This window comes from Nicotiana tomentosiformis, chromosome 3, assembly GCF_000390325.3.
Source record: "Nicotiana tomentosiformis chromosome 3, ASM39032v3, whole genome shotgun sequence".
Lineage (NCBI taxonomy): Eukaryota > Viridiplantae > Streptophyta > Magnoliopsida > Solanales > Solanaceae > Nicotiana > Nicotiana tomentosiformis.
Window position 1 is genome coordinate 120,386,687 of NC_090814.1, and position 26,988 is coordinate 120,413,674.

The following is a 26,988-nucleotide window of genomic DNA, read 5'->3' on the forward strand; positions in this document are numbered from 1 at the left end:
TTGGGGAAGAACAAGTCTTGGAAAAATCGCCTCTAATGTTTTAGGTTTTGAAAATTTGAGAAATGAACCAAAAATCCCGTCCAAAGTCATTTTGATCAGTTGCAGGTGTCGCATTTGCGACTTGGGGTTCGCAAATGCGAAGGTTTCCAAATTCCTGCTATCAATGCAAATACGAAGAAACTCTCGCAAATGCGAGCCTGAACAATTCCGCAATTGCGACCAAATGATCGCATTTGCGATACCTGCCTTCCCCAGTCCCACTTCGCAATTGCGAAGGATTGTTCGCAAATGCAGCAATGCTCTAAGTCCAATTTTCACTCTATAGCCTATATGAAACTCACCCGAGCCCTCGGGGCTCCAAACCAAACATGCACACTAGTCTAAAAACATCATACGAACTTGTTCGCGCGATCAAATCGCCAAAATAACACCTAGAACTACGAATTGAACAACAAATCAAATGAAATTTTCAAGAAAACTTATAAACTTCTATTTTCTTAAACGGACGTCTGAATCACGTCAAACCAACTCTATTTTTTATCTAATTTCACAGATAAGTCATAAATATGGTATTGGACCTATACCGGGTTCCGAAATCAAAATACGGACTCATTATCCAAAAAGTCAAACTATGGGTCAACTCTTTCAAATTCATTAAGCCTTTAGCTTTCCAATTTCAACAAAGTCCGATATCTCGGGCTAGGGACTTCCGAATTCGATTACGGGCATACGCCCAAGTCCCAAATCACAATACATACCCACCGGGACCGTCAAAACATGAATCTGGGTTCGTTTGATAAAAATATTGGCCGAAGTCAACTCAAATAGTTTTCAAAGCAAAATTTCATATTTTTCACAGTTTTTAACATAAAAGCTTTCTGGAAGCATGCCCGGACTGGGCACGTAAATCGAGGAGGGTAAAAATGAGATTTTTAAGGGTTCGAATCACAGAATTAGGTTTTAAAACCTAAGATGACCTATCGGGTCATCACATTCTCCACCTCTAAGACAACCGTTCATCCTTGAACGGACATTGAGATGTACTTGGCTGGTGAAAAGATGTGGATATCTACTCCGCATGTCCGACTCGGACTCCCAAGTAGCTGCCTCAACAGGCTGACCTCTCTACTGCACTCGAGCTGAAGGATAACTCTTAGACCTCAGTTGCCGAACCTGCCGGGCTAGAATAGCCACCAGATCCTCCTCGTAAGTCAAATCCTTGTCCAACTGGACAGAGCTTAAATCTAACACATGGGACGGATTGTCGTGATACTTCCGGTGCATGGACACATGGAATACCGAATGAACAACTACTAAACTAGGTGGCAATGCGAGTCTGTAAGCCACCTCGCCCACTCTCTCCAGAATCACAAAGGGCCCGATATACCTAGGACTCAACTTGACCTTCTTTCTGAATCTCATTACACCCTTCATGGGTGATACCCGAAGCAACTCTCTCTCTCTCTGACCATGCATGCAACATCACAAACTCTACGGTCGACATAACTCTTCTGCCTGGACTGAGCTATGCGAAGTCGATCCTAAATAATCTTGATCTTATCCAAGGCATCCTGTACTAGATATGTACCCAACAACCGAGCCTCCCCCGGCTCGAACCATCCAACTGGAAACCGGCACCGCCTACCGTATAATGCCTCATAAGAAGCCATCTAAATGCTCGACTGGTAGCTGTTGTTGTAGGTGAACTCTGCAAGGGGCAAGAACTGATCCCACGATCCTCCGAAGTCTATAACACATGTGCGGAGCATATCCTCCAAGATCTGAATAGTGCGCTCGGACTGTCCGTCAGCTTGAGGATGAAACGATGTGCTCAACTCAACCCGCGTGCCCAACTCACGTTGTACTGCCCTCCAGAAATGCAAGGTGAACTACATACCTCGATCAGAAATGACAGACATAGGCACACCGTGAAGACGGATGATCTCGCGGATATAAATCTCTGCCAACCGCTCCGAAGGATAGGTAACTGCCACAGGAATGAAATGCGCTGAATTGGTCAGCCTATCCACAATGACCCAAACTGCATCGAACTTCCTCTGAGTCTGTGGGAGTCCAACAACGAAATCCATAGTGATATGCTCCCACTTCCACTCAGGAATCTCTATCTTCTGAAGCAAACCACCAGGTCTCTGATGTTCATACTTTACTTGCTGGCAATTTATACACCGAGCTACATAAGCAACTATATACTTATTCATCCTCCTCCACCAATAATGCTGCCGCAAGTCCTGATACATCTTGGCGGCGCCCGGATGAATAGAGTGTCGGGAACTGTGGGCCTCCTCTAGAATCAACTCACTAAGTACATCTGCATTAGGTACACAAACACGACCCTGCATCCTCAAAACTCCATCATCTCCAACCGTAACATGCTTGGCATCACCATGCTGCACTGTGTCCCTAAGGACAAGCAAATAAGGGTCATCATACTGCCGCTCCCTGATGCGCTCAAACAACGAAGACTGAGCAACTGTACAAGCTAGAACACGATTGGGCTCAGAAACATCCAACCTCACGAACTGATTGGCCAAAGCCTAAACATCTAATGCAAGCAGTCTCTCACCGACTGGAATATACGCAAGGCTGCCCATACTCCCTGACTTCCTACTTAAGGCATCGGCCACAACGTTGGCCTTCCCGGGGTGGTACAAAATAGTGATATCATAGTCTTTCATTAGCTCCAACCACCTCCTATGCCTCATATTGAGCTCCTTTTGTTTGAACAAGTACTGCAAATTTTGATGATCTGTGAAAACCTCACATGACATGCCGTAAAGATAGTGCCTCCAAATTTTCAGCGCATGAACAATGGCCGCCAACTCTAAGTCATGAACATGGTAATTCTTCTCGTGAACCTTCAACTGCCGCGACGCATATGCAATCGCCTTGACCTCCTACATTAATACTGCATCGAGCCCAACACGGGGTGCATCATAATATACCGTATAAGATCCTAAACCTGTGTGCAACACCAACACCGGCGTTGTAGTCAAAGCAGTCTTGAGCTTCTGAAAGCTCGCCTCACACTCGTCTGACCATCTGAACAGGGCACCCTTCTGGGTCAAAGTGGTCAACGGGGCTGTTATAGATGAAAATCCCTCCACAAATCGACAGTAATAGCCCGCCAAACCCAAGAAACTCCTAATTTCTGTAGCTGAAGTGGGTCTAGGCTAGTTCTGAATTGCCTCAATCTTCTTAGGATCTATCTGAATGCCCTCTGCTGATACAACGTGGCCCAAGAAATGACTGAATCCAACCAAAACTCGCACTTTGAAACTTTAGCATATAACTAGCTGTCTCTCAGAGTCTGAAGTACAATCCTAAGATGCTGCTTGTGCTCCTCTCGACTGCGGGAGTAGATCAAGATATCATTAATAAACACAATCACAAAGGAGTCCAGATAAGGCTTGAATAATCGGGTCATCAAATCCATGAATGTTGTTGGGGCATTTGTCAATCCAAAGGACATCACCAGAAATTCATAATGCCCGTACCGAGTCCGAAAAGCTGTCTTTGGGACATCGGATGCCCTAATCCTCAACTGATGGTAGCCAGATCTCAAATCAATCTTCGAAAATACCTTGGCACCCTGAAGCTGATCAAATAAATCATCAATCCTCGGCAATGGATACTTGTTCTTGATGGTGACTTTGTTCAACTGCCGGTAATCTATGCACATCATCATCGATCCATCCTTCTTCTTCACAAAAAACACAGGTGCACCCCAAGGCGAGACACTAGGTCTAATGAAGCCTTTATCAAGCTAATCTTGCAACTGTTCCTTCAATTCTTTTAACTCTGGCAGGGCCATAGAGTATGGCGGAATAGAGATGGGCTGAGTGCCTGGAGCCAAGTCAATACAGAAATCAATATCTATGTCGGGTGGCATCCCCGGTAGGTCTGCAGGAAACACCTCTGGAAACTCACGAACAACTAGTACTGAATCTATGGAAGAAATCTCCGCACTATAATCGCGAACATAAGACAAATAAGCTAGACATCCCTTATCGACCATACGCCGAGCCTTCATATAAGACATAACCCTGCTAGTAGAATGGCCAGGAGTCCCCCTCTACTCTAATCGTGGCAACCCTGGCAAGGTTAAGGTCACCGTCTTAGCATGACAATCCAATATAGAGTGATAAGGTGACAGCCAATCCATACCCAAAATGACATCGAAATCAACCATATCGAGAAGTAGAAGATCTACACTAGTCTCAAGACTCCCAATGGTGACCACACACGAATGATAAATACGACCTACAATAATAGCATCTCCCACAGGTGTGGACATATACATAGGAGCACTCAACGAATCACGAGGCACAACCAAATATGAAGCAAAATAGGATGACACGTAGGAATAAGTAGAACCCATATCAAATAGAACTGAAACATCTCTATTGCTAACTGAAACAGTACCTGTGATAACAATGTCAGATGACTCAGCCTCAGGCCTGGCTGGAAAAGCATAACATTGGGGCTGGGGCCCACCACTTTGAACCACGTCACTGGGACGACCTCTAGTTGGCTGGCCTCCACCTCTAACAATTTGGCCTCTTCCTCTGGCTGCCAGACTCCTGCCTCTAGCTGGCTGAGCAAGTGGTGTAGCCACTGGTGTCGGAACCATGGAACGAGAACCCTGATGCTGTGGCGTGATGCCCAATAATCTCGGACAGGTCCTCCGGATATGCCCATAACCACCACACTCAAAACATCCATCCTGGTGTTGTGGCGGTGGAAACTGAGACTGACCCGAACGGGCCGGATGACCACTGTAGTAACTCTGAATAGGGGGTGCACTGATAAGAGCTGGTGGTGCACTGTAGGCTGGCTGTTCAGAATGAGGCACAAAAGGACCACGACTCCCTGAAGCACTGTGGGATGCCTGAAGCGCTGAATGAAATGGCCTGGGGGATGGCCTCTACCAAAAGTACCCCGCCTCCAGATGAGGCACCGCTGAACCCACCGGAATGGCGAGGTCTATTGTCAGACCCCTGACCTCCTTGAGCAAGAACTATCTCGACTCGCCTGGCGACATTGGCAGCCGCCTGAAAAGAAATCTCACTCCCAGTCTCCTTGGCCATCTGCAATCCGATAGGCTGAGCAAGTCCATCAATAAACCTCCTCACCCTCTCTCTCTCTCTCTCTCGGTAGGAAGCAGAAGAAGAGTATGACGGGCCAAATCCACAAAACGGGTCTCATATTGAGTAACAGTTATGCTGCCCTGCTGGAGATGCTCGAACAGACGACGGTGCTCCTCTCTAGGTGTGATAGGGAGAAACTTCACTAGGAAGAGCTGAGAGAACTGGTCCCAAGTAAGGGCAGGCGATCCAGCTGGTCTGGTCAACAAATAATCTCTCCACCATTTCTTGGCGGAACCTGATATCTGAAATGCAGCAAAATCGACCCCATTGGTCTCCACTATACCCATGTTCCGTAGCACCTCATGATAGCTGTCAAGATACTCCTGGGGATCCTCTGAAGGAGCAGCACAGAAGTGAACTGGGAAGAGCTTGGTAAACCTGTCCAATCTCCACAAAGCCTCAGAAGACATAGCTGACCCATCACCGGTCTGTGCCGCAACAACCGGCTGAACTACTCCGACCGGATAGGCTACTGGAGTCTGATACTGGGGAGCCATCTGCTCCGGAATATGAGTAGTAGGAGTGTGTGCTCCTCCTCCAGCCTGAGAGACGGTTGGTGCCATGGGGAATGCGCCAGTATGGGTCACACTCTCCATAAGGCCGACCAAACGGACCAAAGCATCCTGAAGCACTGGGGTGGCAATGAACCCCTCCGGGACTGAGCTGGTCCGACAGGCACATCCTGGACTGGAACCTCCTCATCAAACTCTACCTAAGGCTCTACCGTTGGTGCTGCTGCTCGAGCTCTGGGCTGAGCTCTGCCCTTTTCCTCGGCCTCTGGCACGACCTTGGCCTCGACCTCTGCCCCTCATAGGAGCTGCCACTGGGGGCTCTGGCTGCTGCTCAGCTGAAGATACGGTACGCATTCTCGCCATTTGTGAGAGAACAGAATAGAAGGGTCTAATCAGCAATGATAGAATAAAATCGCACGACAGAGAAGAATAGAAGTGAAACTGTTCCTAACTCCATAGCCTGCGGAAGATAAGTACAAACGTCTCCGTACCGATCCTCTAAACTCTACTAAGTTTGCTCGTGACTCATGAGACCTATGTAACCTAGCGCTCTGATATCAGCTGTCATGACCTGAAATTTCCACCGTCGGGACCGTGATGGCTCCTAACATTTCACTTGCTAGGCAAGCCAACGTTAGAACAATTTATACTTTTTAACAATTTAAACTTAATTAATGAAGAAGAACTGATTTAATGGCAATAATCCAAATATAAATGCGGAAGCTAAGACCATAAAAAAAATCTGCTACAAATCCCTGAACCCGGTGTCACAAGTGCACGAGCTTCTAGAGTAATACATACAAGGGTCTGAAATAAATACAAAGTTGTCTGAATGAAATTACACAACTAAAATAAAAATAAAGACGAGGACTTCAAGAGCTGCGGGCGCTGAGCAGCTGTACCTTAAGTCTCTGCAGGCTGTCCAATCTGAGCTCTTTAGTAGCTGCCGCAGGGACCGTCTCCAAAATTTGCACAGTGTGCAGAGTGTAGTATCAGTACAACTGACCCCGTGTACCGGTAAGTGCCGAGCCTAACATCGATAAAGTAGTGTCGAAGCTAAGACGGGTCACCTACACTACAACCTGAACGCAGTATATAATAATGATAGAAAAATGGGAATACTGAACAGAATTAAAATAGCCAACTGAAAATAATAACCACAGCCTCAAGAATAAACCAATGTCGTCTAGAATCACCAATCTTTAATAATTTAGATATAAATAACAAAGAGAAAAACCAACACAGCCCATGAAATGGAAACATATAGGTTGTTGCGGCGCGCAACCCGATTTCACTGTACATCTCAGACTCCTCCCTTATTTCCTCATAATAGCATAAACAACAGTGAATATAAATAAAAGTGTTGCGGCGTGCAACCCGATCCTACCATATCACAATAATACAATCATAGTTCACCCTTATTCTACCAAATAATCCACCCTTATTACACTTGTTGCTGCGTGAAACATGTTCCCACCGTTCAGTATCAAATCACCCTTATTCCACCTCAATATATATCACCATTATTCTTCCTGTTGCGGCGTGCAACCCGATCCCACCATATCAATATTAATTACTCAATATGTATAGAAATTTCACAGTTTAAGTTACAGAATCCTTTCACAAAACATAAACCTCAAACTGACACAAATAGGAATCTTGTACACCATGAAAGTTCACATAAATAATGCTACACAACGAGACCAATTCAGAATATACAGCAGAAAGATACCGGTAAAACAGCTTAAGCAAATAATAGGAGATAATAGAACTATGAAAATAAGAATATCATGAACAAGAGAAAATAATGTCTAACAAGTATCAATTAGGCATGGGAACACAAATGGGAGCATGTAACAATTAAGACAGGGAAAGAGATAATATGAGAAAATGGAAAATCAGGGAAAAACAGATAAATTGGTGGCGCATAAATACTCGTCACCTCACATATATGCCACTCACATGAATTTCACATAGCAAATAGTCCGAGGGTTCCTAATTCCCTCAAGTCAAAGTTAGACACAACACTTACTTCGCTCCAAAGACCACTCATTGCTCAATCACAGCCTTGCCTTTCAAGCCAGCCTCCGAACCAACAATATCTAGCAAATTACCAACCAAATGATTCAAAATAAGCATTAGGGATCACCCACGATTGCAAAAGATTCAATTTAGGTCATTATTTAAAAAGTCAACAAAAGTCAACTCCCGAGCTCGCTTGGTCCAAACCCGAAATTCGGACCAAAACCCGATTACCCATTCACACCTAAGCCCGGTTATATAATTTATTTTGGAATCCGACCTCAATTTGAGGTCTAAGTCCCAATTCCTCAAAACCCACTAACTCTACCCAAACCCTCAAATTTCCACCATGAAAACACTAGATTTTAGGTTAAAAACTTGTGAAATGTAATGAAAGATTGAAAGAAACTAGTTTAGAATCACTTACCAACGATTTGGGGAAGAAGAAGTCTTGTAAAAATCGCCTCTAATATTTTAGGTTTTGAAAATTTGAGAAATTAACCAAAAATCCCGTCCAAAGTCATTTTGATCAGTTGCAGGTGTCGCATTTGCGACCGGACGCCCGAATCACGTCAAACTAACTCCGTTTTTCATCAAATTTCACAGACAAGTCAAACATATGGTATTGGACCTTTACCGGGTTTCGGAATCAAAATACGGACCTGTTATCCAAAAAGTCAAACTATGGGTCAACCCTTTCAAATTCATTAAGCCTTTAGCTTTCAAATTTCAACAAAGTCCGATATCTCGGTTTAGAGACTTCCGAATTCGATTCCGGGCATACGCCCAAGTCCCAAATCACGATACGGACCCACCGGGACCGTCAAAATACGAATCCGGGTCCGTTTGCTAAAAATATTGACCGAAGTCAACTCAAATAGTTTTCAAAGCAAAATTTCATATTTTTCACAGTTTTTAATATAAAAGCTTTCCGGAAGCACGCTCGGACTGCGCATGCAAATCGAGGAGGGTAAAAATGAGATTTTTAAGGTTTCGGATCACAGAATTAGGTTTTAAAACATAAGATTACCTATCGGGTCATCACATTGGCATTCAAAGGCCCATGTGCTGCATTGATTGAGGCGGGTCCAGTGAATTTTTATTTTACAAACCAATATCTGATATCATTGTAAGATTTCTCCTTTCTGGTACTTTAATTTACGATTGCTGTATAATTATTTCAATGTTACACGATTAGATGCTGCTTTCATCAACTAAAATTAGTCAATGATCACATCAAAAGTACAAAAGGATATGAAAATTGTGCAAATGCTGAACACAAGCTTTCAAATAGTAATAATAATAATAATAATAATTATTATTATTATTATTATTATTATTATTATTGTTGTTGTTGTTATCACTTAAGTATTTCAGGCCCTCTATTCCCTCAACTTTAATTTTTAAATTTGTTACTATATTTTTTAGTCTAATTGCCATTGAGAACATTATTGTGTGAATGCCAGCAAATTCATTTTGAAATTTTTTAAATTATACTAAATGAGACAAAGAAAGTACTTGAATGAGGAAAAAAAGAGAATAGAATATTTAGCAACATTTACCAGTTTATAACAAACGTATCAAGATTAGATTAATTAGATTATTGCGAGGTTTCATTCGTCTAAAGTTGTAGTAGAGAATGATCCATTAAATGGAATTCCATTTAGACAACATTTGCAAATAATGATTTTTTTTGTAAAAAAAAAATAACCATTGGCATAAAAATTTAGAAATATTAAATTTTTGTGTCTTAAAAAAGAAAGATACAAATTGTTTTCAAGCTTTAACTCATCCAAAATTCGTAGGGAGCTGAGAAGGAGCTTACGATTAAAGAGTGTTACAAATATTGAAAATATCAAACCTGAACTTCAAGTAAATTTCAAAGCTTTTAGGTAAATCACCTTGTAATTAATTAGTACCATTAAAAATAATATATGCACCCTGTTGGACTCGTGCTGAGCACGGGCTGTACATTACCTAGTAACTGAATGTATTAATTCATAATGAAATATTTACCTTCCTATACACTATTTGAAACCTTATTACCCTCCCTACTCAATTTTTAATTTAATTACATGGTCATATACAATTTACCAATTATATACAAATAAGTTTTGAATGAGTATCCCTTTATATTAGGAATTGAATAAGGAATATCAGTTATTTTCTTATCCCTTTATACTTGCCCACTCTCTCTCTCTCCCCATCTCTCTCTCTGTCTCTGTCTCTCTCTCTCTCTTGCAAAGCTTGAAGATTCAATTCACTTTAGTTGGTCATATGTCTCTCTCTCTCTTACAAAGTCCGGAGACTCATAAGGAATATCAGTTTATGATTTGAAAATACGAATGCTCAAGGACGTTAAAAATGCAAAGCATGAAGATTCATTTCGCTTTAGTTAGGCTATAACATATGCAGAGACTTTAATCTATCTTAATTCTCTGTAGGATTATAAATTTTAAAAGTATTTGACCCTTCACCATTGACAGTCACTAAAAAGCTTTGAAGCTTTAAAATTGAATTTGGGTTTTCAAAAATCATTATTTGTTTGGATTGGATGTTGTTGCAAACAATTGAGAATATTATTTGGAGTTTATATCTCAATTTTGAGGGTGTTTTGGTGAAGATTAGACTTGATTTTGGCTGAATTTCAGATTGAAACTCGAAGAAGAAGAAGAAGAAGAAGAAGAAGAAGAAGAACACATGACATACAATATACTTACGAAATTATAGTAAAGTTGTATTATAATTGTATGTAAATTGTATTCTGTTATAGTTATATATTTTTTTATTTTTTGAATATTATATGAAATGTCACGACCCAATTCTCCTATAGGTCGTGATGGCGCTCAACGTTACCGCTAAGCAAGCCAACAGTGAATTACCATGTTATTTCTCTTTTAATAAGATTTCAAGTAATTAAATTCCATTAATTAAAAGGTTAGAAAATAGCAAAATTTAAATGGATAGACGAAAGAAGCTAAGTGCAATCATAGCAATAGAATAATCCAAAACCATATGTCTGCTAGTGTGTGTACCAAGACTTGGTGTCACAAGTGTATGAGCAATTAGAGGAATACACAAAACTCTAACTATTGTCTGAATATAAGTAGATATAATGTAAATACAAAAGAGAGACTCTAGGGGTTGCATAATGGCTCAGGATGCAGCTCACCACTAGGCCTTGGGATATATGGGATGCGCGCCGGTAGGACCGTCAGATGCACCTGCCTCAGATCCTGCACGGTCAGTGCATAAGTGTAGCGTGAGTACATAAATAACATATACCCAGTAAGTATCTAGTCTAACCTCGAAGAAGTAGTGACGAGGGATCGATTTCGACACTTACTATGGACTAACAATATGAATATAGAAATTCTAAATAAACATGGGTTGTGTAAATAATAATAATAACTCATTAACAAGCAGGAACAAATAACTCTTCCACAATTTAATAAATTCCAAGTAAATTCCTTTCATGACTAATTGTAACTTCACAAGCCACAAAATAATATCAAGTATGATTAGGCCGCGAGTATTATTAAGCACGATTTATGCCGAGTTCGTACGGCACGATCTAGAATAACGTGTACACTACCGAGGGACGTGCGGCACAATTCATAGATTCATCTATCTACTGTCGAGGCGTTCGGCCCGCTCCACAAGAAGAGGGGATATTTTAGAAATATTTGACTTAAACGTTATAACAAGGCTAATACACAGTGTAATAAAGTTTCCATTAACGGTCAAGTAATCCGCTGAAAATTCAAGTAGGTAAAATTCGGTCTTTTACAATTTCTCTAACTAGTTCTAATATAATTTAGGCACTTAAATTGACAAGTAGGGTGCAAGTTATCACGACCCAAAATATCACCCGTCGTGATGGCGCCTATCTCGATACTAGGCAAGCCGACAACATAACTAACCCATAATTTCTTAACATACGAAAAATATAATAATTAAGTTTAAGAGAAAATCCCACAAATACTGGATATAAATACACTCCCAAAACCCGGTGTCATTGAGTACATGAGCATCTATATATTACAAGTCTGGACGACACGGTCTACAATAGTCTGAGACCAAATGCAGTAAACAAGGAGATAGGGAAGGAGAGACAGGGTCTGTGAAATATGACAGCCACCTCTGAATCTCTGAAAAATCAATTGTGCGAAAGAATCAACACCCATTGTGTCCGAGATCACCTGGATCTGAACACGAAGTGTAGGGTGTAGTATGAGTACAACCAACTTAGTAAGTAACAATAATAAATAAGAACTGAGAGTAGTGACGAGCTTCAAAGCTAAGTCCAAATACAATAATTTTCAACAAAAAGGGTAGGCGTGCTCTCAAGTTCAACATTTAAAATTTCACAGTAATTTCATATCAACTTGGACTGAAACAGAAGATAATGTCTTTCAGAAATTTCCAAAACAGTGATATATGACAGCTGAAATACAATAAATAATGAGATCAATGCATCCTCTCAGAGTAACAGTCACTCAATCCTCCTATTCACTCCAACCTCACAGTCACTCTTTCCTTACAGTCACTCAGCACTCGACACTCGCACTCCGTAGGTACCTGCGCTCACTGGGTTGTGTACAGACTCTGAAAGGGCTCCTTCAGCCCAAGCGCTATAACAAGCCAATCATGGCATAAATCAATGAAACATGCTGCGGCGTGCAGCCAGATCCCATAAATATCCTCACAATTAGGCCATCAGCCTCACTCTGTCATCAACCTCTCCAGTCTCTCGGGCGCTCAGAAATCATGACAAGCAGCCGAACAATAATGATATGATGCATCAATAATGAATAAGAGAGACTGAGGTAAAAATGTGCAAATAAAACTGTGACTGAGTGCAAAACATCAATTTAGCACATAATTCCACAAGTACATGACCTTTATGGGTCCCAACAGTGTAAACATATGATTTAACATGATTTATAGATCAATTTCTCTAACACGTGAAAAATTGTATGGATATCAACAGATTTTTCAACTACACAGTTCCATGGAATTATCCAAGTCACAATTCCTACGGTGTAAACCCACACGCCAGTCACCTAGCATGTGCGTCACCTCAAAACCAATCACATAACACATAATCTGGGGTTTCATAACCTCAGGACCAAATTTAGAACTGTTACTTACCTCAATCCGTGTAATTCTTTATTCTGCTATGCCTTTGCCTCGTGAATCGTCCTCCGATGCCTCGAATCTAGTCACAATTAATTTGATTCAGTCAATACGAATTATAGAAATTTAATTCCATATGAAAATATAAATGTTTCCAAGAAAATACGAAATTGCACTCAAAAATTGCCTGTGGGGCCCACATCTTGGAACTCTATAAACGTTACAAAATATGAACGTCAATCCAACCACGAGTCCAACCATATAAATTTCACCAATATCCGACATCAACTCGACCCTCAAACCTTCAATTAAAGTCTTTGACGATTTCTACCATTTTCAACCCAATCTTCACCCATTTGAACTCAAGAATCTTTTCACAAACCTTATTGGTACGCGTATGTATAAATAATACTCTTACACTCAAGAATTATACTCCCAATCACCCATATTTACCCAAACTAGAAATTGAAGACTAGGGTTAGAAATTCTTACCTCTTTGAAGCCCTAGCAAGATCCTTGTGAAATCTTCAAACCTTGAACAAGAATTGATGGACAAATGAGTAGATCTTCACTTTCTCTCTCTAAGAGGCTCTCACCTTTCTCTAAAATATCAGATGAAACCCTTCAAAATGACCCCTAATAGTGTTTTATAAAAATGGGGTCGGGTTTATAAAACCAGAAAAATGAAGCCCCGAAACACACTCTACGATCGCATATGCGACCGCATAATGCTTCTGTTGCCCGCCTAATGGGTCGCAAAAAGGCCCTCCGGAACTGGGTGTCTTCTGCCAGGGTATGCGGTCACTATGCGGCCTGCAAACATGTTCTGCGGTCGCATAATGCACTGCAAAATAGTTCTGCGGTCGCATAATCGACCACAGATTTGCACCCTCACCTGCCGAGCTTCTGCCCATTATGCGGCCCGCAGAGTGATTCTGCGGCCGAAAAATGGACCGCAGAAATGCATCTTTCTGCAAAAATTTTCCTTTACTTACCAACGCATTGTTAAACCCAAAAAGTCGGACTCTTGTACTAACCTTGTACTAATTAATCTACCTCGGCACCACAAAACCTTAATTTCCTTAGCAAAATATTTCCGGGGTCGTTACACATAAATCTACATCCGGTCAACCTTTTCAACTTAAGTTCCAAACCTTGGAACTAAGTGTTCCAATTTATTCTAAAATCTCACTAGACCCAAACCAATTATCCCGGCAAAGTCAAATAACAATCGTAAAGCACAATTTGAGCAGTAAATAGGGAGACAGGGTTGTAATACTCGAAACGACCGGCCGGGTCATTACACAAGTATTACAAGTAATTCATGATTTGGGGCCTAAACTACCTAGACATAAGTATAAATAGTAGATACGCACGGACTCTCGTCACCTCATGCGTACGTAGCCCCCGCAATTAGAAGCAATTATTAATTTAAATCACCTATGGGAAAAATTTCCTCTTATAAGGTTAGACAAGAGACTTACCTCGTCTCAAGGCTCACTTTTCGGTCACAATTTCGCTCTAAAGCCTCAACTCTGTGCCGAAAAATCCAAAACTAGTCAAATATTATATAAATTAATCAATACATGTTCAAAAGTTCATATTCAAACTATTAGTGTGATTACCCAACCCCAATTGAAGGATTCTTGAATTCATCCCCGGGCCCAGTTGCCTGGATTTCGGAAATGTTTTGAAAAACTTTGTTACCCAAAATCTCACGAACTCAAATATATAATTTTCACTCAATTCCATAACCATTTTCGTGGGTAAATCTCATTTTTATCAAAATCTAGGTTTTTCATCTAAACCCATGATTTTCACAATTTTACATGTTAAGATCTACCCATAATTTATGTATTTAACTCACATTGTATAGGGATTACTTACCTCAAAGTTCTAGGTAAAAACCCCTCCAACAGTTCCAAAATCATGCAAGAGATGAATGAAAATGAGCCAAAATAGTCTAAGTCCCGCATTAAATAAATCATTCTGCCTCCAGTGATTTTCGCACCTGCAGAGGGTTGAACGCTTCTGCGGCTCCGCATCTGTGGAAAAATCATCGTAGATGCGGCCCTTGCCCAGTTTGCCTACTTCCGCATCTGCGGACCACTGGCTCACTTCTGCGGGTCCGCTCCTGCGACGCGCGTGTCGTTCATGCAGCTTTGGCCGCTTCTGCGGTTTTCTCCATCGCGCTTGCGTGTTCGCAGGTGCGCACACTCACCCGCATCTGCGGTTCTTGGGCTGCTACTGCTAGGCCGATTCTGCGGCTACTATCTCGCTTCTCCGAGCTCGCACCTGCGGCTGGTCCTACGCAGGTGCAATTGCACCAGAAGTTGGATGGTACAACTGCTCACCCAAGGCCAAACAACCTATGCGCATAGTCCGAATAGAATCCGGGGCCCCTGAGGTCTCGTCCAAACATACCAACAAGTTTGAAATCATAAAACGGACTCGCTCGCACCCTCAGAACGCGTAAAACAACATTAAAACTAAGAATCACAACCCAAAACCAATAGGATCATCTTATGAACTTCAAATTCTTTTAACTTACTCTGAACGCGCCAAAACATACTTAATCTACTCGGAATGACACTAAATTTTGCGTGCAAGTCTTAAATCACCATACGGAACTATTTCCCGACTCGGAATCCCAAACGGACCTCGATAGCACCAAAATCTACTCCAAACCAAATTTAAAGAACTTTAAAACCTTCAAGGTGCCAACTATCAATATTAAGCGCTGAAACGCTCTCGGGTCATCCAAAACCCGATCCGAAGATACGCCCATGTCACGACCACAAATTCCCTTCGTAGGATGTCGTGATAGCACCTAGTCTCTAAGACTAGGTAAGCCTATTAATGCGGAATAACAATTGAAATATGAAATAAATAAATCTGCAATTCACATAATTACAACTCCCAAAAACCCAATAGAAATAAGTCACAAGTTTCTAAGAATTTATTTTCTATGTCTCTATACATTAGAGTCTAAAGCAAATAAGGAAGACAACATAATAAGATAGAAGGGGACTTCAGAGTCTGCGGACGCTGGCAGATATACCTCGAAGTCTCCTCGTACAACTAGATTACTGATGCTTGGTCTGATAAGATGTACCTGGATCTGCACAAAAAGATGTGCAGAAGCGTAGTTTGAGTACACCACAACGGTACCCAGTAAGTGTCAAGCCTATCCTCGGTAGAGTAGTGACGAGATCAGGTCAGGCCCTACTGGAATAATAAAAGACAAGGTGAAATATTTAACAATATAATAAAAATGAAATGACAATGGAAATGAATCAAGTAAGTAGTATGTCACCAATTAACTACGCAAAATAATGGCAAATAATACCTCGTGGAATCAAAACAGAATACTTTTCAACTTTAAGAAAATCACAACAATAATCTCATTTACTTATATCACCGCGGGAGCCTTCACAATTTATTTTAAAGAAAATATTTTTCCCGAAATAGCATCCTACATTTTAGCCACCCTTATCACACCGCATGACTTCTAGTAGTTCCCCTACTAGCCACGCATATCAAGCCACTCTTATCTCACTGCATGCGTTTTAACACCCAGACCTTATACCACCGCATGCGTATCAATATCACAATTTGTACCTCAAGTGCCCAAATAATTCAATTTTCCAAAATAAACAACATCAACCATATTTTTCCACAACAGGGAGCTCACGTCTCAATCACAACGAGTACAAACAATCTCACAAAATTATTCGGGAATAAATAACTAAACAAAAATAATATTTCAAAATTTTTAATACGCTGCTTCAATACCAAATTTAAAATGTGAAATACTTCATATTAATAATATTTAAATTAAAGAAAATCAACCTTCAAATAATGCACAGAATAAAAGAAAGTAAAGTTTCGACCAAACATGTAAAAATAATTAGTAGGAAAAATGTTAGGCAAATTTAGGAATTTAATATAGATCAATGATGATGACTATAATCGCATAAAATAATTTAATTAATGTGTGACCGAGATATATACAATTTAAAAACCAGATTTTTCCACATTTAGCCCGTGTACACACTCGTCACCTTATGTACACGACTTTCAACACATTACAATTATCACATCAATACCAATCCTAGGGAGAATTTCCCCCACACAAAGTTAGACAAGTCACTTACCTCGACTTACTCCAATTTAATCCACTATTAGGTCTTTTTCTCAATTATCCAACTCTGAATGGCTCGAATCTAGCCAAAATAATTCGATGCAGTCAATAAAAATTATAGGAATTAATTTCATAAGAAAATACTACATTTTTCAATAAAATTCGAATTTAACTCAAAAATCGCCCGTGGGACCCATGTCTCTGAATCTGACAAAACTCACAAAATCCGATAACCCATTCAATTACGAGTCCAACCATACTAGTTTCACTCAAATCCGACTCTGAATCGACACCGAAATCTCAAATATTCATTTTTATGAGATTTCTAAAATTTTCCCAAATTTCAATCTCAAAACACTAATTAAATGTTGAAAACAAATGATGGATTCGGGTAATCTAACCATAATTGATTTAAGAATACATACCCCGATGTTCTCTCTAAAAATCTCCCCAAAATCGCCTCTCCCCAAGCTCCACTTTGTCAAAAGTAGAAAATGGGACGAAGTCCCCTGCTTTATAACTTACAGTTCTGTCCAGACTGCCCTCGGCCCTTGATCCTCGGCCACAATCCTGGGCCTTCGATCCTGGGCCTCGATCCTGGGCCTCGATACTCGGCCTTCGGCCTTCGATTTCTGCCCCTGAATTTCCAGCAGAAAAATATTGCAGCAGCGTTTGCAGTAGCTGTTTAAGTCCAACTTTTGATCCGTTAACCATCCGAAACTCACCCGAGACCCTCGGGACCTCAACCAAATACACCAACAAGTCCTAAAATATCATACGAACTTATTTGAAACCTCAAATCACATCAAACAACACTAAAATCACAAATCACACCCCAATTCAAAATTAATGAAACTTAAGAATTTCCAACTTCTACATTCGATGTCGAAACCTATCAAATCAAGTCCGATTGACCTCAAATTTTGCACACCAGTCATAAATGATATAACAGAGCTATGAAAATTTTCAGAACTCGATTTCGATCCCGATATCAAAAAGTCAACTCCCCGGTCAAACTTCCAAACTTAAATTCCTATTTTAGCCATTTCAAGTCAAATTTAACTACGGTCTTCCAAAAACAATTCCGAACACGCCCCTAAGTCCAAAATCACCATACAGAGTTGTTGGAATCATCAAAATTCTATTCCGGGGTCGTTTGCACATAAGTCGACATCCGGTCACTATTTGAACTTAAGCTTTAAAACTTGGAACTAAGTGTTTCAATTCATTCCAAAACCTTACCGGACCTAAACCAATTACTACGGAAAGTCATATATCAGTTATAAAGTACAGAATGAGCTGTAAATAGGGAAACGGGGCTACAACTTTTAAAACGACTGGCCGGGTCGTTACATCATCCCCCTCTTAAACAAACGTTCGTCCTCGAACGGGTTTAGAATTATACCTGGAGTCTCAAATAGGTGTGGATATTTTCTTCGCATCTCTCGCTCAGTATCCCAAGTAGCTTCTCCTTCTGGCTGGCCTCTCCACTGCACCTTCACGGAAGCAATGTTCTTTGACCTCAGCTTTCGAACCTGCCTGTCCAAAACAACCACTGGTTCCTCAAAATAAGATAGATCATTTTCCAACTGAACTAAAATGCAAGTCTAACACATGAGATGGATCGTCGGGATACTTCCGGAGCATAGAAACATGGAATACCGGATGAACTGCAGAGAGACTAGGTGGTAGTGCCAATCTGTAAGCCACCTCTCCAACTCTCTCAAGAATCTCAAAAGGCCCAATATACCTAGGGCTCAACTTGCCCTTCTTCCCGAACCTCATCATACCCTTCATAGGCGAAACCCGGAGCAAGACCCGCTCACCAACCATGAATGCAACATCATAAACCTTCAGATCCGCATAACTCTTCTATATAGATTGGGTTGTACGAAGTTGATCCTGAATTAATTTAACCTTTTCCAAGGTGTCCTGAACCAAATCTGTACCCAATAGCCTAGCCTCGCCTGGTTCGAACCAACCCACTGGAGATCGGCACCGTCTACCATACAAGGCCTCATACGGAGACATCTGAATACTCAACCGGTAGCTGTTGTTGTAAGCAAACTCCGCAAGTGGCAAGAATTGATCCCAAGAACCCCCAAAATCTATCACACACGCATGAAGCATATCCTCTAGTAACTGGATAGTGCACTCGGGTTGTCCGTCCGTCTGAGGGTGAAATGATGTACTCAACTCTACACAAGTACCCAACTCTCGTTGTACAACCCTCCAAAACCGAGATGTAAACTGCGTACCCCGGTCAGAGATGATCGATACCAGTATGCCATGGAGTCTGACAATCTCGCGAATATAGACCTGAGCCAGTTGTTCCGACGAGTAAGTAGTAACTACAGGAATGAAATGGGCTGACTTGGTCAACCTATCCACAATCATCCAAACTGCATCGAACTTCCTCTAAGTCCGTGGGAGCCCAACAACGAAATCCATAGTGATCCGCTCCCATTTCCATTCTGGAATCTCTAACTTCTGAAGCAATCCACCCGGTCGTTGATGCTCATACTTCACCTGCTAGCAATTTAGGCACCGAGCTACATATTCCACTATGTCTTTCTTCATCCGCCTCCACCAATAGTGTTGTCTCAAGTCCTGATACATCTTTGTAGCACGCAAATGAATGGAGTACCGCGAACTTTGAGCCTCCTGGAGAATCAACTCACGCAATCCATCTACATTGGGTACACATAGCATGCCCATATGTAATACACCGTCATCTCCAATAGTGACTTCCTTGGCATCACCGTGCTGACCTGTATCCTTAAGGACAAGCAAATGGGGGTCATCATACTGAAGCTCCCTGATACGATCATAAAGAGAAGACTGAGAAATCACACAAGCCAAAACTCGGCTCGACTCAAAAACATCCAATCTAACAAACTGGTTGGCCAAGGCCTGAACATCCAAGGCTAAAGGCCTCTCTGCTACCGGTAAATATGCTAAGTTGCCAAACTCTTCGCCTTACGACTCAAGGCATCAGCCACTATATTGGCCTTCCTGGGATGATAAAGAATGGTGATATCATAATCCTTAAGCAACTCCAACCATCTCCACTGCCGCAAATTAAGATCCTTCTGTTTAAACAGATGTTGTAGACTCCGGTGATCGGTGTAGACCTCACAATGGACATAGTACAAATAATGCTGCCAAATCTTCAAGGCATGAACAATAGCTGCTAACTCAAGGTCGTAGACCGAATAATTCTTATCATGTACCTTTAACTGTATGGACGCATAGGCAATCACCCTACCGTCTTGCATCAACACTGCACCGAGACCAATACGCGACGCATCGCAATACACAATATAAGACCTTGAACCTATAGGTAATACCAATACTGGGGTTATAGTCAAAGTTGTTTTGAACTTTTGGAAGCTTTCCTCACATTCCTCGGTCCACCTGAATAGAGCACCCTTCTGGGTCAATTTGGTCATAGGTGCAACAATAGAAGAGAAACCCTTTACAAATCGGCGATAATACCCTGCCAAACCAAGAAAACTCCAAATCTTCGTAGCTGAGGACGGTCTGGACCAACTCTACACTGCTTCAATCTTCTTTGGATCCACCTTGATCCCTTCGCATGAAACTATATGACCCAAAATCACTTTGAAAATTTTGCATATAACTTCTTTTCTCTCAAGGTCTGAAGCACAGTTCTCAAGTGCTGCTCATGATCCTCCTGACTCCGGGAATACACTAGAATGTCATCAAATAATACAATGACAAATGAGTCAAGATAGGGCTGGAATACACTGTGCATCAAATGCATAAATGTTGTTGGGGTGTTTGTCAGCTGAAATGACATTACAAGAAACTCATAATGACCATACCGAGTCTTAAAAGCAGTCTTTGAGATATCTGGCTCCCGAAGCTTCAACTGATGATAGCCTGAACGCAATTCAATTTTAGAGAATACCTTGGCACCCTGAAGCTGATCAAATAGGTCATCAATACCTGTCAATGGATACCTGTTCTTCATTGTAACCTTGTTCAGCTGGCGGTAATCAATACACATCCGCATAGAACCATCATTATTCTTCACAAATAAGACAGGAGCACCCCAAGGCGATACACTAGGCCGAATGAAACCCTTATCAAGAAACTCCTGCAAATATTCTTTTAATTCTTTCAACTCTGTTGGGGCCATACGATATGGTGGAATAGAAATAGGCTGAGTGCCCAGTAACAAATCAATGGCAAAGTTAATATCCCTATCGGGTGGCATACCAGGAAGATCTGCTGGAAATACATCAGGAAAATCCCTTACTACAGGAACTGATTCCACGGTAGGAGTGTCAATACTAACATCTCTCACATAGGCCAGATAGGCATCATACCCCTTCTCAACCATTCGTTGAGCTTTAAGAAATGAAACAACCCTGCTAGGAACATGATCCGAGGTACCTCTTCACTCTAGTCGCGGTAGACCTGGCATAGCCAACGTCACCATCTTGGCGTAACAATCAAGAATATCGTGATAGGGCGACAACTAGTCCATGCCCAAAATAATATTGAAATCCACCATACTGAGCAATAATAAATCAGCTCTGGTCTCAAAACTATTGATAACAATTAAACACGACCGATACATGCGGTCCACAATAATAGATTCGCCCACGGGTATAGATACATAAACAGAAGAACTCAAGAAATCACGGGATACGCCCAAATACGGGGCAAAATAAGATGACATATAAGAATAAGTGGAGCCTGGACCAAACAAGACTGATGCATCTCTATGACAGATCGGAATAATACATATGATAATAGAATCGGATGCAACGACCTCTGTCCTAGCAGGAAGGGCATAATATCTGGCCTGGCCTCCCCCTCTAGGGCGGCCGCTACCTGTCTGACCTCCATATCTGGCTGGCTGTGCAGGTGGAGTAGCAACTGGTGCAGTAATCATGGCTCGAGAAGCCTGAGGGACCTGTGGAATAGGTGGGGCCTGAAATATCTGTGGAGGTGCACCCCTCCTAAATCTGGGGCAATCCCTCATTATATGACGAGTGTCACCACACTCAAAATAATCCTTCAGAGGACGTGGCTACTGGGAATGGCTCGGGCCTGATCGACTAGTCTGCCCGCTGAAGGCACCTCGTACAGGAGGTACATAAGACATTGGCGGTGCATAATATGGAACCTGAGGTCTGGGAGTAGCCGGAATACCACTGAAAGCTGGAAGTGCTGAATGAATAAGACGGCATACATAACCTCTACCATGACGGGTTGCAGCTGGGGCACGAGAATAATTATATGTGCCAGAATCTCGGGGTCTCTTAGTTTCCCTCTCTTTTCTCTCCCGAGTCTGCATACCCTCCAATATCCTAGCAATTGACACCACCTGTTGGTATGTGATGTCCATCTCCAGTTCTCGGGCCATACTAAATCTGATACTAGGGTGGAGCCCCTCAATAAATCGGCGAACTCGTTCTCGAACAGTAGCAACTAAGGCTGGTGCATGCCTACCCAAGTCACTGAATCGGACCGAATATTCCGACACGGTCATAGAACCCTGGCGCAGCTACTCAAACTCTGCGTGCCATGCATCTCTAAGACTCTGATGAACAGACTCTCTTAAAAACATATCTGAAAATTGAGTCCAAGTGAGTGAAGCTGCCTCAGCCAGACTATCCAACTCATATGCCCGCCACCACTGGTAGGCTGCTCCTCTAAGCTGAAATGTCGTGAAAGAAACCCTACTGGAATCCACAATACCTATAGTACGGAGGATACAGTGACATTCCTCCAAAAAACCCTGAGCACCCTCTAAAGCTAAACCGCTGAATGTGGGAGGTGGTACTTTTTGTGCCTCTCGAGCCTGAGCTACTCCCCCCTGAAACTGATGCCCTAACCTCGGGCCGAACTGGAACAACTGGTTGCAATGGTATAAACTCTGGGGCATGGTCAACCTAGGCCCGTGGCTTTGGGGTACGGGCGGCGGGAGTCTGTGCTCCTCCCCCGGCCTGAGATGTGGCAGGAGCAAGTGGAATTAACCCTGCCTGAGCTAGAGTGCCAAACATGTTCAAAAACTGGGCAAGAGTTTCCTGAAGTGCAGGAGTAGTAACAGGTGTCTCAAGTGTCTGCTCTCCAACTAGAGCTACTGGTGGCTCTGCTGCAACAACTCGTGCAGGTGCTCTGGCCGCACCACGTGGTCTTCCTCGGCCTCTGGCATGGCCTCTACCCCAGCCCCGGCCTCTTGCGGCTCCAACAGGAGGTGCGTGTGTCTGATCATCGGATCCAGTTATGTGTGTCCTCACCATCTGTGAGAGAATAGAAAGATAATGGTTTAGAACTTTGAAGTCAACAGTGTGCATGATAAGGAGTCAAAGAAGTGAATATTTTTATAACAGTTCCATAGCCTCCCGAAGATAAGTACAGACATCTACATACCAATCCGCAAGACTCTACTAAACCTGCTTGTGACTCATAATACCTATGAACCTAGAGCTCTGATACCAACTTGTGACGACCCAAAATTCCATCGCGCTTGCGCGTTCGCAGGTGCGCACACTCACCCGCATCTGCGGTTCTTGGGCTGCTACTGCTAGGCCGATTCTGCGGCTACTATCTCGCTTCTCCGAGCTCGCACCTGCGGCTGGTCCTCCGCAGGTGCAATTGCACCAGAAGCTGGATGGTACAACTGCTCACCCAAGGCCAAACGAACTATGCGCATCATTCGAATAGAATCGGGGGCCCCTGAGGTCTCGTCCAAACATACCAATAAGTTTGAAATCATAAAACAGACTCGCTTGCACCCTCAGAACGCATAAAACAACATTAAAACTAAGAATCACAACCCAAAACCAATAGGATCATCTTATGAACTTCAAATTCTTTTAACTTACTCTGAACGCGCCAAAACATACTTAAACTACTCGGAATGACACTAAATTTTGCGTGCAAGTCTTAAATCACCACACGGAACTATTCCCCGACTGGGAATCCCAAACGGACCTCGATAGCACCAAAACCTACTCCAAACCAAATTTAAAGAACTTTAAAACCTTCAAGGTGCCAACTATCAATATTAAGTGCTGAAACGCTCTTGGGTCATCCAAAACCCGATCCGAAGATACGCCCATGTCACGACCACAAATTCCCTCCGTAGGATGTCGTGATGGCACCTAGTCTCTAAGACTAGGTAAGCCTATCAATGCGGAATAACAATTGAAATATGAAATAAATAAATCTGCAATTCACATAATTACAACTCCCAAAAACCCGGTAGAAATAAGTCACAAGCTTCTAAGAATTTATTCTCTATGTCTCTATACATCAGAGTCTAAAGCAAATAAGGAAGACAACATAATAAGATAGAAGGGGACTTCGGAGTCTGCGAACGCTGGCAGATATACCTCGAAGTCTCCTCGTACAGCTAGATTACTGAGGCTTGGTCTGATAAGATGTACCTGGATCTGCACAAAATGATGTGCAGAAGTGTAGTATGAGTACACCACAGTGGTACCCAGTAACTGCCAAGCCTAACCTAGGTAGATTAGTGACGAGATCAGGTCAGGCCCTACTGGAATAATAAAAGACAAGGTGAATGTTTAACAATATAATAAAAATGAAATGACAATGGAAATGAATCAAGTAAGTAGTATGTCACCAAATAACTACGCAAAATAATGGCAAATAATACCTCGTTGAAACAAAACAGAATTCTTTTCAACTTTAAGAAAATCATAACAATAATCAAAGGCAACTGCGGCCATAAATCAATATCAACAAGGGCACTCCCGAGGTAACGCCTCATAGTCCCAAATCTCATTTATCATCGTAGGAGCCTTCACAATTTATTTTAAAGAAAATATTTTTCCCGAAATAGCATCCTGCGTTTTAGCCAACCTTGTCACACCGCATGACTTTTAGTAGTTCCCCTACTAGCCACACGTATCAAGCCACCCTTATCTCACCGCATGCATTTTAACACCTAGACCTTATACCACCGCATGCGTATCAATATCACAATATATCATAATTTGCACCTCAAGTGCCCAAATAATTCAATTAGCCAAAATAAACAGCATCAACAATAATTTTCCACAATAGGGAGCTCACGGCTCAATCACAACGAGTACAAAAAATCGCACAAAAATATTCGGAAATAAATAACTCAACAAAAATAATATTTCAAAATTTTTAATAAGTTGCTTCAATACCAAATTTAAAATGTCAAATACTTCATATTAATAATAATTAAATTAAAGAAAATAAACCTTCAAATAATGCACATAATAAAAGAAAGCAAAGTTTCGACCAAATAGGTAAAAGCAATTAGTAGGAAAAATGTCAGGCAAATTTAGGAATATAATATAGATCAATGATGATCACTATAATCGGATAAAATAATTTAATTAACGTGTGATAGAGATATACACAATTTAAAAATCAGAGTTTTTTACATTTAGCCCGTGTACACACTCGTTACCTCGTGTACACGACTTTCAATACATTGCAATTATCAAATCAATATCAATTCCTAAGGGGAATTTCCCCCACACAAAGTTAGACAAGTCACTTACCTCGACTTGCTCCAATTTAATCCACTAGTAGGCCTTTTCCTCGATTATCCAACTCTGAATGGCTCGAATCTAGCCAAAATAATTCGATACAGTCAACAAAAATTATAGAAATTAATTTCATAAGAAAATACTATATTTTTCAATAAAATCCGAATTTAACTCAAAAATTGCCTGTGGGGCCCACATCTTGGAATCCAACAAAACTCACAAAATACGATAACCCATTCAATTACGAGTCCTACCATATGAGTTTCACTCAAATCCGACTTTGAATCAACACCGAAATTTCAAAAATGCATTTCTATGAGATTTCTAAAATTTTCTCAAATTTCAATCTCAAAACACTAATTAAATTGTGAAAACAAATGATGGATTCGGGTAATTTAACCATAATTGAGTTAAGAACACTTAACCCGATATTTTCTCTGAAAATCTCCCAAAAATCGCCTCTCCCCAAGCTCCAATTTGTCAAAAATGGAAAACGGGACGAAGTCCCCTGCTTTATAACTTACAGTTCTATCCAGGCTGCCCTCGGCCCTCAATCCTGGGCCTCGATCTTCGGCCTTCAATCCTAGGCCTCGGTCTTCGGCCTTCGACCCTCGGCCTCGATCCTAGGCCTCGATCTTCGGCCTTCGATTTCTGCCCCCCAATTTCCAGCATCAAAATTTTGCAGCAGCTTTTGCAGCAACTGTTTAAGTCCAACCTTTGATCCGTTAACCATTTGAAACTCACCCGACACCCTCGGAATCTCAACTAAATACACCAACAAGTCCTAAAACGTCATACAAACTTATTTGAAACCTCAAATCACATCAAACAACACTAAAATCACAAATTACACCCCAATTCAAGTGTAATGACCCGACCAGTCATTTTGCATTCTGGAACCCCGTTTCCCTAAACAAGACTTCCCTTAATTGCTTTTACTGATTTATGACTTGCGGGGATGGTTGGTTCGGGATTTGGAAGAGTTTGGGTTGAAATCGGAATATTTGGTTCCTTAAGGTTGGCTTGAAAGGCCAAGTTTGACTTCGATCAATATTTTGAGTAAACGACCTCGAAATCAGGATTTGACGGTTCTAATAGGTTCGTATGATGATTTCAAACTTGGGCGTATGTTCGGATCGGGTTTTGGATGACCCAGGAGCGTTTTGGCGCCCAATAGTGAAAGTTGGTTCTTGAAGGTTTTAGAAGTTCCTTAAAATTTTGGTTTGGAGTGTTTGGTAATATCGAGGTCCAAATGGAATTTTGAGACCGGGAATAGTTTCGCAGTGTCATTTAATACTTGCACGCAAAATTTGGTGTCATTACGAGTAGTATAAGTATGTTTCGGCGCATTCGAAGTAAATTGAAGAACTTAAAGTTCTTAAGTTTGATTCAATTGGTTTTAGGGTGTGATTCTAAGTTCTAATGTCATGATTCTAATGTCGAGCGAGTCCGTTTTATGATTCTAAACT